The 13,827-nt window shown below is 39.3% G+C and overlaps 1 non-coding gene across 1 annotated transcript; it reads left to right on the top strand.

The window, feature by feature from the left end:
* The first annotated feature begins 2,207 nt into the window (after nt 1-2,207).
* LOC118009043 lies at nt 2,208-2,410 on the top strand. Its single transcript, XR_004678789.1, has one exon. It is a non-coding gene; the product is annotated as a small nucleolar RNA U3 (small nucleolar RNA).
* The last annotated feature ends 11,417 nt before the right edge of the window (nt 2,411-13,827 follow it).

Raw genomic sequence — 13,827 nt, 5'->3', positions numbered from 1 at the left:
CAACTGAGCCACCCAGGCACCCCTAATTCTTACTTAAAAAAAAAAAAACAAACTTTAAATTTGCATTTGAGGATTTAAAATTCTGATTCAAGTGCTGTGTTGCAGTTTTTTCTAGGTGTGTGTGTGTGTGTGTGTGTGTGTTTGACGAGAATTTTCTCAACTGAAATCTTTGATTCTCGGTTTGTATTTTGTTCTTTCAATAGCTGTGTATGAAATTTGACTTTTTTTATTTCTGAACATCTGATGGACAAGATTCCTGGTTTGAGACTGACCTTTTTCAGTTTGTCAAACCATAGTTTAATTAAAGGATACTATTGTTTCTTTTGGGATGGTAGAGCTGGCCAAGTTGTTTTATTTTTGTCCCCTTTGTTTCTGTAGGATTGTTACTTCTCTCCCCCATCTTTTTACTCTTTTTTTTTTCTTTTTTACTAACACATCTTCCCAAGAGGCACTAATTTTCTCTATTGACCTTTCTCTCCCAGCAATAATTCTCTAAGTCTACCACCTTCTCATTTTCAAGTACCTTCCAGATGCTTGGTGATGTGAATTTCCAGATTCAGACCACTATTTGGATTTTGGTGCTGAAGTCTGTTTTTCCTAGGGTGCTTCTCCTGCACCTCATATGTGTATTGTTCCCCAAGGAATCTTTTTGTTTTAAAGATTTTATTTCTTTATTTGATAAAGAGAGGGCGAGCACAAGTAGGCAGAACGGCAGGCAGAGGGAGAGGGAGAAGCAGGTTCTCCTCTGAGCAGGGAGCCCCACCCGGGGCTCGATCCCAGGACCTGGAGATCATGATCCGAGCTGAAGGCAGATGCTCAACCGACTGAGCCACCCAGGTGCCCCCCACAAAGAATCTTTTAGCCTCCCTTTTCTTACTCTTCAGACACAACACAGGCAGGCAGCAGTAGTGAGAACTCTGGAATTTGGTATTTATTTATTTACTTACAAGTAATTTGAAGTTGATATTTTCTCTCTTCTAGCAATGCAGAAGATTTGGGTCACATGTGCTTGATTTGCCTTCCTTGTTGCTCTTAACGTTTTGGGGGGTAAGGTTTGAAGGGATTGACATTCAGGCAATCATTATCCTCCATACGTGAAGTTTTACCTATAAAGGTGTTTTGAAATTGAAACGATATTAGAAAATACATGGCAAAGTCTCCATGTGTACTGTCCTAGCAAGACAAGCCTCTCAGTCAGCAGGTTTATATTCTGAAAATTTCCATTTCTTTGTAGCATAGCAATATCATTTTATTCTCCTAGGAATGCGTCTTTCTCTGAATAAGTTAGTATGTTTCAAGAAATGTTTTTCATTAATTTATAACAGAAATAAATTAGAATTAGTATCTCTGGACTCAATCTTGTGATCGTGCTGCCTAATCTGGTCTATTTGTGGTTTAATTGAGTAGCTTTCTAGATCTTCCTTTCTTCCCTTTGGTGTAAAGATTATCTTTACTCCAAGTTTAGGGAAATTCAGTCTATATAGGGGGAGTGAAAGTTTGGGTACATAATCAGAAATTATGAGGCTATTTCAATTATTTGAAGGAATTAGGAAATGACACCACTAGTAAATAAAACACCAGGTTGTTTGATATAAAAATGTCAGAAAGCTTTTCTTAGATGTACTGTAGCAATGGAGTGCCAACTCTCTGGAGCCCACCAACTGCCCCAGTCACAAAACCAAGCAGCCTGCTCTGGAGAGTCCAGATGGACAACTCTACAGGACAGTACATCCAGAGGGAGTTATCAGTCTGGACTGTGTGAGTGCTCACCAACAGTGTTCACTGATCCTTTATGGCCTGCCATGGATATTAAAAAAAAAAAAAAAGTCACGTGTCATAATTATTATTTAGTTTTTTAAAAGTATTTGTTGAGCAGTACCATGTGCCATGCACTGTTCTAACACTGGGAAGATAGTAGTTAATATGGCAGCCAGCGTCCTTGTTCTCATGGAGCCTATATTCTATAGAGAGAAGAAAAAGATATACAGACAAACATTTAAATGCCAAATATTATGTCTCACAGTCAAGGGCTCTGAAGGAAAAACAATACTGTGATATGATAGAGAATCTGAGTTGGGGGATATAGGTTAGGAGTGTTGTCACAGGAGTCTTCTGTGAGAGGTGACACTTAAGATTAGACTTGAAAAATCACAGAAAGCCTATCATAGGAAGAACCAGGAGAAGACTTTTAGAAAAAAGGAACAACAAAGACTATGCTTTCAGGGATCATGTCTATGGTTTGTTACTAGAGAAGTTTCTCTGAATGTAGAGTACCTGAAACCATGAGGAGGAGGCGCAGTGTTCTCTCCTCAGTGTGAACCTGGCTCTAGGTGTTGCTTCTACAACTGTCTATTGCCATTGATGATCGTTCTTCTCCTTCCAGGGAGTAAGAGGACACAGTCTGAGTGGAAGGGGAAAAAAAGAAAAAAGAAAAAAGGAACAACAGACTGAATTTGGCACATTTGAGGAACAGAATCAAGCCAGAGTGGCTGGAACTTAGTAAACAAAGAGCTGGGTGGTTTGAGATGAGGTCAACGAGGTGGGGAGGAGACAGACTTCATAATGGAAAAGTTGGACATTCAAACCATAATGCAAAGTCCTTATAAAACATTTGATGGGTGAGTGATCTAAACTGATTCCTGTTCTTAAATGATTGATTTAAGAGTGGGTGATGTGACAAATAGGTAGGAATGAAAGGACGGAGACCCATGATCAGGTTATTGCCCTAAGCTTAGAAAAAGGGAATGGTAGGCAGCTATGCTCACCACTATACCACCAACGCAGAAAAAGGGAATGGTAGCTTTGATCAGAGTGGCAGCACTGTGATACATTAGAATATGATCTGGAGGATGGTTAATAGGAATTATTAATAGATTAAATCGGTGAGTGAGGGAAAGAGAAGAATGGAGGATGACGTCTACATTTTGGAATTGAGCATCTAATTGAATGTTGGGAAAATAATCCAAACAAATCGACATTTAATGTTGCAAGAACTGTTGCTGATACACTGTAGCATGATCACAAAAGGAGGAAGGAGGAATGAAAAAAAGCTAAACAGGAGACTGGAAGGAAGTTTCTGTTTTCTTTTGTTGCACCTGATTGAATTTATGGTTTAATTTCACAGTGTTGTCAGGATTCAGCTGATGACCCAAGAGCAGTTGTTCCTACTGTAATATGCCCAGTCATGTCATCACCAAGTGTTCTCTGAGAGGTAATGTGTAAGATTAGACTTGAAAAACCATAGAAATGTAATCATAAAAGAGCCAGAAGAGCCTTTTAGAAAAAAAGGAACAGACTGAGTTTGGCATTCGAGGTTCACAATCAAGGCCAATTAAGGCTGGAGCATAGTGAGCAAAGAGCTGAGTGGTTTGAGATAAGGTCAGAGATGTAGTAGGAGCCAGATCACTTACAATGGAAAAAGTTGGACATTCAAAATGTAATTCAAGGCCATTGGAGAATTTTACTTTATTTTAAGATTTATTTATTTATTTATCTGAGAGAGAGAGAAAGATGGGGGAGGGGCGGAGGGAGAGGGAAAGAGAGAATCTCAAGCAGACTCCATGCTGAACATGGAGCCCCACTTGGGGCTCCACACGGCTTGATCCCAGAACACTGAGATCATAACCTGAGCCGAAATCAAGAGTTGGACACTTAATCGCCTGAGTCACCCAGGCACCTCCATTAGAGAATTTTAAATGGGGGGAGGACTTAAACAGGAGGGTTTTCAGATATTTTTCAGAGTGAGAGACCATCCCAGAATGAAGTAGTCCTTGTGTCAACAGCTTTGTATTTCCTATCAATCCTGTTGACCTCTGCAAACATCCTCTCCAAAGAATTGCGCAACACATGAGAAACTCCAGTCTTTCATATCATTTTCAAGCCTACAGTCCAAATGAACCACTGTAGTCTCTCTTTCCTTTTGTAACTGACATGACCCATGTCCTATTTCTTTGCCTTCTTATGGGAAATTTGCTAATCAACAAAAGAATTCTTGATAGTATAAGAAATACCCACTTAAGCTAGAGTGACTAATAAAGTTGTAACAGCAATAGCAACATAGAAAAAATTCAGGCATTCAGGTAAACTGAAAAGGTAGGGTAAGCAGTTTCTAGTCATGTATACATGATTGACATATATTTGAAAAAACATATATCAACTTTCTTCAGGTAGACAACCAGCTGGAGAGGAATCCAGGCTTTCAGCCAATTTTATTGCAATGTCAAGTGGTACAGATTTTTGGAAAAAAAAGATTATGTCCATATAAAGGTTAAAGTAAATTTTCTTTTAAATATTGCTTCTAATTTGATAATTGGATGGCAGCATAAAGCTCAGATTTACTGGTGGGAGGTAATGCTTTCTTCTTAAACTGTGCTTTGTGCATTCCCTATGTACTGAGATTATTTGTGCTACATGTTCCTCTGAATACTGAATACTCAAAGGAAGGGCAACAAGACTAATGGAATGGCATTTCTGATCTCCTTTTCTTCAGAAACAAGCAAGATTCAGAGTACCCAAATTTGAATTTTACATATTCTCTACTTGTTCAGGTGGATTTATAATTTTCCATGCTTTTATCAGCAAATTTTCATATTTCTCATAATTAACCTTTAAGTTAAAACTGCATTAAGGTAAAAAGTGATAGCCATTCTTTCCATAGTAACTGTTAACGTGATCCTCAAAAATCTATGCTTTCCATTTCAAATATAAGTAAACTAAAAAAGTCAGGTAATTTTTTTTTAATTCAATTTTTTTGTTATTATTATTTTTTTATTGTTATGTTAATCCCCAAACATTACATCATTAGTTTTAGATGTAGTGTTCCATGATTCATTGTTTGTGCATAACACCCAGTGCTCCATGCAGAACGTGCCCTCCTCAATACCCATCACCAGGCTAACCCATTCTCCCACCCCCCTCCCCTCTAGAACCCTCAGTTTGTTTTTCAGAGTCCATCATCTCTCATGGTTCGTCTACCCCTCCGATTCCCCCCCCCCTTCATTCTTCCCCTCCTGCTATCTTCTTCTTCTTCTTTTTTTTTTCTTAACATATATTGCATTATTTGTTTCAGAGGTACAGATCTGAGATTCAACAGTCTTGCACAATTCACAGCGCTTACTAGAGCACATACCCTCCCCAGTGTCTATCACCCAGTCACCCCATCCCTCCCACCCCACCCCCCACTCCAGCAACCCTCAGTTTGTTTCCTGAGATTAAGAATTCCTCATATCAGTGAGGTCATATGATACATGTCTTTCTCTGTTTGACTTATTTCGCTCAGCATAATACCCTCCAGTTCCATCCACGTCGTTGCAAATGGCAAGATCTCATTCCTTTTGATGGCTGCATAATATTCCATTGTATATATCTACCACTTCTTCTTTATCCATTCATCTGTCGATGGACATCTCAGCTCTTTCCACAGTTTGGCTATTGTGGACATTGCTGCTATAAACATCGGGGTGCACGTACCCTTTCGGATCCCTACTTTTGTATCTTTGTGGTAAATACCCAGTAGTGCAATTGCTGGATCATATGGTAGCTCTATTTTCCACTTTTTGAGGAACCTCCATACTGTTTTCCAGAGTGGCTGCACCAGCTTGCGTTCCCACCAACAGTGTAGGAGGGTTCCCCTTTCTCCGCATCCCCGTCAACACCTCTCATTTCCTGACTTGTTAATTTTAGCCATTCTGATTGGTGTGAGGTGGTAACTCATTGAGGTTTTGATTTGGATTTCCCTGATGCCGAGCGATATTGAGCTCTTTTTCATGTGTCTGTTGGCCATTTGGATGTCTTCTTTGGAAAAATGTCTGTTCATGTCTTCTGCTCATTTCTTGATTGGATTCTTTGTTCTTTGGGTGTTGAGTTTGATAAGTTCTTTATAGATTTTGGATACTAGCCCTTTATCTGATAGGTCATTTGCAAATATCTTCTCCCATTCTGTCGATTGTCTTTTGGTTTTGTTGACTGTTTCCTTTGCTTTGCAAAAGCTTTTTATCTTGATGAAGTCCCAATAGTTCATTTTTGCCCTTGCTTCCCTTGCCTTTGGTGATGTTTCTAGGAAGAAGTTGCCGCGGCTGAAGTCGAAGAGGTTGCTGCCTGTGTTCTCCTTTAGGATTTGGATGGACTCCTGTCTCACATTGAGGTCTTTCAACCATTTGGAGTCTATTTTTGTGTGTGGTGTAAGGAAATGGTCCAGTTTCATTCTTCTGCATGTAGCTGTCCAATTTTCCCAACACCATTTGTTGAAGAAACTGTCTTCTTTCCATTGGACATTCTTTCCTGCTTTGTCAAAGATTAGTTGACCATAGAGTTGAGGGTCCATTTCTGGGCATCCTATTCTGTTCCATTGATCTATGTGTCTGTTTTTGTGCCAGTACCATACTGTCTTGATGATGACAGCTTTGTAATAGAGCTGGAAGTCCGGAATTGTGATGCCGCCAGCTTTGCTTTTCTTTTTCAACATTCCTCTGGCTATTCGGGGTCTTTTCTGGTTCCATACAAATTTTAGGATGATTTGTTCCATTTCTTTGAAAAAAGTGGATGGTATTTTGATGGGGATGCATTGAATGTGTAGATTGCTCTAGGTAGTATTGACATCTTCACAATATTTGTTCTTCCAATTCATTAGCATGGAACGTTTTTCCATTTCTTTGTGTCTTCCTCAATTTCTTTCATGAGTATTTTATAGTTTTCTGAGTACAGATCCTTTGCCTCTTTGGTTAGATTTATGCCTAGGTATCTTATGGTTTTGGGTGCAATTGTAAATGGGATTGACTCCTTAATTTCTCTTTCTTCTGTCTTGTTGTTGGTGTATAGGAATGCCACTGACTTCTGTGCATTGATTTTATATCCTGCCACTTTACTGAATTCCCGTATGAGTTCTAGCAGTTTTGGGGTGGAGTCTTTGGGGTTTTCCACATAAAGTATCATATCATCTACAAAGAGTGAGAGTTTGACTTCTTCTTTGCTGATTTGGATACCTTTGATTTCTTTTTGTTGTCTGATTGCTGTGGCTAGGACTTCCAATACTATGTTGAATAGCAGTGGTGATAGTGGACATCCCTGCAGCATTCCTGACCTTAGGGGGAAAGCTCTCTGTTTTTCCCCATTGGGAATGATATTCGCTGTAGGTTTTTCATAGATGGCTTTTATGATATTGAGGTATGTACCCTCTATGCCTATACTCTGAAGAGTTTTGATCAAGAAAGGATGCTATACTTTGTCAATAGCTTTTTCTGCATCCATTGAGAGGATCATATGATTCTTGTTCTTTCTTTTGTTAATGTATTGTATCACGTTGATTGATTTGCGGATGTTGAACCAACCTTGCAGCCCAGGGATAAATCCCACTTGGTCATGGTGAATAATCCTTTTAATGTACTGTTGGATCCTATCGGCTAGTATTTTGGTGAGAATTTTTGCATCCACGTTCATCAGGGATATTGGTCTGTAGTTCTCCTTTTTGATGGGGTCTTTGTCTGGTTTTGGGATCAAGGTAATGCTGGCCTCATAAAATGAGTTTGGAAGTTTTCCTTCCATTTCTATTTTTTGGAACAGTTTCAGAAGAATAGGTATTAATTCTTCTTGAAATGTTTGGTAGAATTCCCCTGGGAAGCCATCTGGCCCTGGGCTTTTGTTTGTTGGGAGATTTTTGATGACTGCTTCAATTTCCTTAGTGGTTATAGGTCTGTTCAAGTTTTCTATTTCTTCCTGGTTCAGTTTTGGTAGTTGATACATCTCTAGGAATGCATCCATTTCTTCCAGATTATCTAATTTGCTGGCATAGAGTTGCTCATAATATGTTCTTATAATTGTTTGTATTTCTTTGGTGTTGGTTGTGATCTCTCCTCTTTCATTCATGATTTTGTTGATTTGGGTCACCTCTCTTTTCTTTTTGATAAGTCTGGCCAGGGGTTTATCAATCTTGTTAATTCTTTCAAAGAACCAGCTCCTAGTTTCGTTGATCTGTTCTACTGTTCTTTTAGTTTCTATTTCATTGATTTCTGCTCTGATCTTTATTATTTCTCTTCTCCTGCTGGGTTTAGGCTTTATTTGCTCTTCTTTCTCCAGCTCCTTTAGGTGTAGGGTCAGGTTGTACACTTGAGACCTTTCTTGTTTCTTGAGAAAGGCTTGTATTGCTATATACTTTCCTCTTAGGACTGCCTTTGCTGCATCCCAAAGATTTTGAATGGTTGTGTTTTCATTTTCATTGTTTCCATGAATTTTTTTAATTCTTCTTTAATTTCCTGGTTGACCCATTCATTCCTTAGTAGGATGCTCTTTAGCCTCCATGTATTTGAATTCTTTCCGACTTTCCTCTTGTGATTGAGTTCTAGTTTCAAAGCATTGTGGTCTGAAAATAGGCAGGGAATGATCCCAGTCTTTTGGTACCAGTTGAGACCTGATTTATGACCTAGGATGTGATCAATTCTGGAGAATGTTCCATGGGCACTAGAGAAGAATGTGTATTCTGTTGCTTTGGGATGGAATGTTCTGAATATGTCTATGAAGTCCATGTGGTCCAGTGTGTCATTTAAAGTCTTTATTTCCTTGTTGATCTTTTGCTTAGATGATCTGTCCATTTCAGTGAGGGGGGTGTTAAAGTCCCCCACTATTATTGTATTGTTGTCAATGTATTTCTTTGCTTTTGTTATTAATTGCCTTATATAATTGGCTGCTCCCATGTTAGGGGCATAGGTATTTACAATTGTTAGATCTTCTTGTTGGATAGACCCTTTAAGTAGGATATAGTGTCCTTCCTCATCTCTTAGTACAGTCTTTGGTTTAAAATCTAATTTGTCTGATATAAGGATTGCCACCCCAGCTTTCTTTTGGTGTCCATTAGCATGGTAAATGGTTTTCCACCCCCTCACTTTCAATCTGGGGGTGTCTTTGGGTCTAAAATAAGTCTCTTGCAGACAGCATATCGATGGGTCTTGTTTTTTTATCCAATCTGATAGCCTGTGTCTTTTGATTGGGGCATTGAGCCCATTTATATTCAGGGTAACTATTGAAAGATAGGAATTTAGTGCCATTGTATTGCCTGTAGGGTGACTGTTACTGTATATTGTCTGTGTTCCTTTCTGGTCTATGTTGCTTTTAGGCTCTCTCTTTGCTTAGAGGACCCCTTTCAGGATTTCTTGTAGGGCTGGTTTCGTGTTTGCAAATTCCTTTAGTTTTTGTTTGTCCTGGAAGCTTTTTAACTCTCCTTCTATTTTCAATGACAGTCTAGCTGGATATAGTATTCTTGACTGCATATTTTTCTCATTTAGTGCTCTGAATATATCCTGCCAGTCCTTTCTGGCCTGCCAGGTCTCTGTGGATAGGTCTGTTGCCAATCTAATGTTTCTACCATTGTAGGTTACATATCTCTTCTCCCGAGCTGCTTTCAGGATTTTCTCTTTGTCTCTGAGACTCATAAGTTTTACTATTAGATGTCGGTGTGTTGACCTATTTTTATTGATTTTGAGCGGGGTTCTCTGTGCTTCCTGGATTTTGATGCTGTTTCCTTCCCCAAATTAGGGAAATTCTCTGCTATAATTTGCTCCATTATACCTTCTGCCCCTCTCTCTCTTTCTTCTTCTTCTGGGATCCCAATTATTCTAATGTTGTTTTGTCTTATGGTATCGCTTATCTCTCGAATTCTGCCCTCGTGATCCAGTAGTTGTTTATCTCTCTTTTTCTCAGCTTCTTTATTTCCCATCATTTGGTCTTCTATATCACTGATTCTCTCTTCTGCCTCATTTATCCTAGCAGTTAGTGCCCCCATATTTGATTGCACCTCATTAATAGCCTTTTTGATTTCTACTTGTTTAGAGTTTAGTTCTTTTACTTCTCCAGAAAGGGTTTCTCTAATAACTTCCATGCTTTTTTCAAGCCCAGCTAGTATCTTTAAAGTGATGATTCTGAACTCTAGATTTGACATTGTACTAATGTCCGTATTGAGTGGGTCCCTGGCAGTTGGTACTACCTCTTGGTCTTTTTGTTGAGGTGATTTTTTCCGTCTTGTCATTTTGCCCAGGGGAGAATAGATTAGTGAGAGAACAAAATGCTAACAGGGTGACAACGTGCCTAGAAAATATACTCTAAACAAATCAGAAAAGATCTGAAGCAGTGGGAAAAGAAAGGGAAAGAGAGAAAAAAGAAAAAGAAAAAAAAAGGAAAAGAAAAAGATAAAGATAAAAACAAACAAAAACAGAACAAAACAAAACAAAACAAAACAGAATGTGATCAAATATGATCAAGCTGGTATATAGATCAGTGCCACGCACTAGATTTTGGGTGTATTTGGTCTGTTAGAAGAAAGTGCCTCCCAAAATTTTAAAGAAAGAAAAACTTATATATGTACAAAAATAAGGGTTGATATGATGAAGGGATGGAATATGACTGTAAAGATGGAAATTATAAAAAATTTTATAAAAGGAATTGATAAGAAGTTGTTTGAAAAAAGAAAGAAGAGGATTTTAAAAAAAAAAAGGGAGAGAATGTAATCAGGCAGGGGAGTAGAAAAAAACCATACAATAGAGATTTAGGGTATATTTTAATCTGTTAGAAGAAACTATCTCAAAATTTTAAAGAGAGAACAACTTATATATATATATATGCCAAAAATACCCTTCAAGGGTAACTACTATGAAGGGATAGAATATGACTCTAAAAATGAAAAATAAAAATGTTTTTTTTAAAAAAGGGATTGATAAGATGTTGGTTGAAAAAGGGAAAAAGAAAAATTCAAAAAAAAAAGAAAAAAGAGTTAAAAAAAATTAACTTTGAAACACTAAAGAATCATGGTAAAAAAGCCATGAATTCTATGTGCATTATTCCCCTAGCGCTGGAGTTCTACTGTTCTCATTGATAGGTAAACATGGTCTTGGCTGGCTGTTCTCGCTGATCTTGTGGGGGAGGGGCCGGTTGCCGTGGTTCCCAACTGTCTTTGCCAGAGGTGGAATTGCCCCACCCTTGCCCAGTCCAGGCTAAGTAATTTGCTCGGGTTTGCTCTCCGGAGCTTTGGTTCCCTGCAAGCTTTCCATACAGCTTTGGAGGTGGAGAGTGAAAATGGCGGCCTCCCAATCTCCGCCCCGGAGGAGCCGAGAACTCGGGGCCCCGCTCCTCAGTGAGCCCCCAGAGAAAAGCCGCCAGTCACTCCTGTCTCCCCGGTCTCCGGCCACACTCCATGCTCACCCGGCCTGTGACCGCGCGTTTCTGTCTCTGGCACCCGACCCCGTGTGGAGTCTCCAAATCCAGCAAATCCCTGCGGTGCACTCCCACACCTCTCCTCCCAGGGGAAGAAGGTGAGTCTCCCTGGATCTACCGCTTGTTGCGTCCCTGCTGGAGGAGCAGTGGCCCAACTGTGCCCCGGATCACGGTTTATGGCAACCCCGAGCTGAGAGCCCGCACCTTGGCTCCCTCTCTGCAGCCGGCTTCCCCGCTCCAATACCTGGGAGCTCTGCCGCACTCAGCCACACCTGGTCTTTCTGTGACCCCAAGGGTCCTGAGACCACCCTGTCCCACGAGGGTTCCACCCCCCTCTTAGCCACCGGAGTGACGTCCCTCAGAGGAGCTGACTTCTAAAAGTTCCGATTTTGTGCTCTGAAGCTCTATCACTTGCCAGAAGCGGCCAACGGAGGCCCCTCTCCCGCCGTCTATCCTCTGGAATATCACCTCAGATTCACTTCTCCACACGTCCTACCTTCCAGAAAGTGGTCGCTTTTCTGTTCAGAGAGTTGTTGCTCTTCTTTTCTTCGATCTCCTGTTGAGTTCATAGGTGTTCAGAATGGTTTGATCCCTATCCAGCTGAATTCCTGAGACCAGACGAAATCCAGGTCTCCTACTCCTCTGCCATCTTGCTCCGCTCCCCCCAAAGTCATGTAATTTTTAACTCTCATGAATAAAACTGTATCTTTGTTATTCCTTATGCTCTTTCTAGTTAAATTTATTTGTTTTTAAGATCTAATTCATATGTCACCTTCTCTGAATGCTTCTAAGATAACATGTAGTAGGAAGGAGAGGGCAGTAACAGATTTTTTAGTTCTCACCAGAATTCCCAACCAACCAAATATAGTCCTTGCCTTCAAGGAACTTTTTATTTGTAACAAAGAAAGATATACCAAGGGGCGCCCGGTTGGCTCAGGTGGTTAAGCATCTGCCTTCAGCTCAGGTCATGATCCCAGGGGCCTGGGATCAAGCCCTGCATCAGGCTCCCTGCTCAGTGCAGAAACTGCTTCTCCCTCTCCCTCTGCCATTCCCTCTGCTTGTGCTCTCTGGCTCTCTATCTCTGTCAAATAAATAAATAAAATCTTAAAAAAAAGAGAGCTCTACCAAAAAATGCATACAATGAAATGTAATAGTAGAATAATAAATATATGTGTAGAATATAAAAGTACAGAAGTAGTGGTGACTATCTGGGTGTGGGTGTGTGAGGAGAGTTTGAATTTCACAAAATAAATACCAGTTAACACTGTTTTAGAGGATAAACAAGTTTACCTGGTTGAAAATAGTCTGGGTAGGGAAGAGGAGGGAGTAGACCCCAGGTTCAGAGAACAAATGTGAAGACAGAGTCAAGCAAAAGGCATGGCATTACGAGTACTCTGTTTTGTTTGGGTTCCTAATTCTTCAATACTTTCTTTTTCACAGTCAACAAATATTTATTGAGTACCTATTGTGCCCCATGGACTATTTGTTCTATCAAATAAGCATTCAGAAGTGAACAAAAGAGAATAAATTTAAGCCACAGTGGAACTCAAATTCCAAAGGAAAGATAGGGTAGTCAAGATAGTCAATAAACCAAAGGAGTACAAAAAAATGTATTGTATCGTAGTTGATAAAAAGCACCATAGAGAAATAAGGAGGAAGAAATGGAAATGGGAGTTCTGCAGTGGGGGGATGTCAATTTTAAGTGAGATGATCAAGGGTAGGCTAATAGAGACGGTAACATTTTAATAAAAATCTGAAAAAAGTATTCACATAGGAATTGAGGGAAAGTATTTCAGGAAGGGAGACCAGCAAGAATAAAACTCTATGATTGAGTGTGCCTCAGTTGGGGAATAGTGAAGAGGTCAATGTAGTTTCCAATCTGTTTTTCATTCTCTTTATGCTTATGCTTTAATCATAATCATATCTCAATCTTTGAGCATGCCTTGATATTTTACATTATATCTTTCACACTTTGTTCTAATTAGGAATGTTGTCTTAAGTTCTAGATACTGATAATTCTTCCTGTAAGAATATACTTAAACATCATCTCTATTTCCTTTTCCTCTCCCAGGTATATTAAGGTTCTCTTTTCATAATGTTCCTTTGTAACTTGTACCAAGGTGATTATTTCAGTTTTGGACATTTTAAGTTTGACATGATTTTGAATCATCCAAGTACAGAAATGGACTTATGAGTCTGCAGTGCAGAGTAGATCCAAGGTTGGAGATGGAGATTTATTAAAAAAAATACGAGAAGTTGGAACCAAAAGAACTCATAATATCATACAGGAAAAAATGTAAAGTGATAACAGGGTTAAGAATTAGCACAATTCTACATAAAATCAACATTGAAAGAGAAAGGGAGAGAGATACAGAGAAAGAGAATTTGGGGAAGGAGCTTTAGAGTTCTTACAGAACTAGAAAGAAACCCAGGAGAGAATTGGAAAGTGATAAGGACATGTAAGGGCCACAGTGGAAAATTTTCAGTTCTCAGGGTCTTGTACTGTAATTAGAGGAAAATTTAGGGTCAGAGTAATTTTCTGTGAGGGAGATTTGAACATACACTTATAATAAGGGTAAGTCTAGAAAAATGGGTGTTGAAAATAAAGGAGATATAAAAAATAATTGCTGAAAA

This window comes from Mirounga leonina, unplaced genomic scaffold, assembly GCF_011800145.1.
Source record: "Mirounga leonina isolate KUSES-001 unplaced genomic scaffold, KU_Mleo_1.0 Mir_126, whole genome shotgun sequence".
NCBI lineage: Eukaryota > Metazoa > Chordata > Mammalia > Carnivora > Phocidae > Mirounga > Mirounga leonina.
This window is presented reverse-complemented; position numbering and strand designations above follow the sequence as displayed.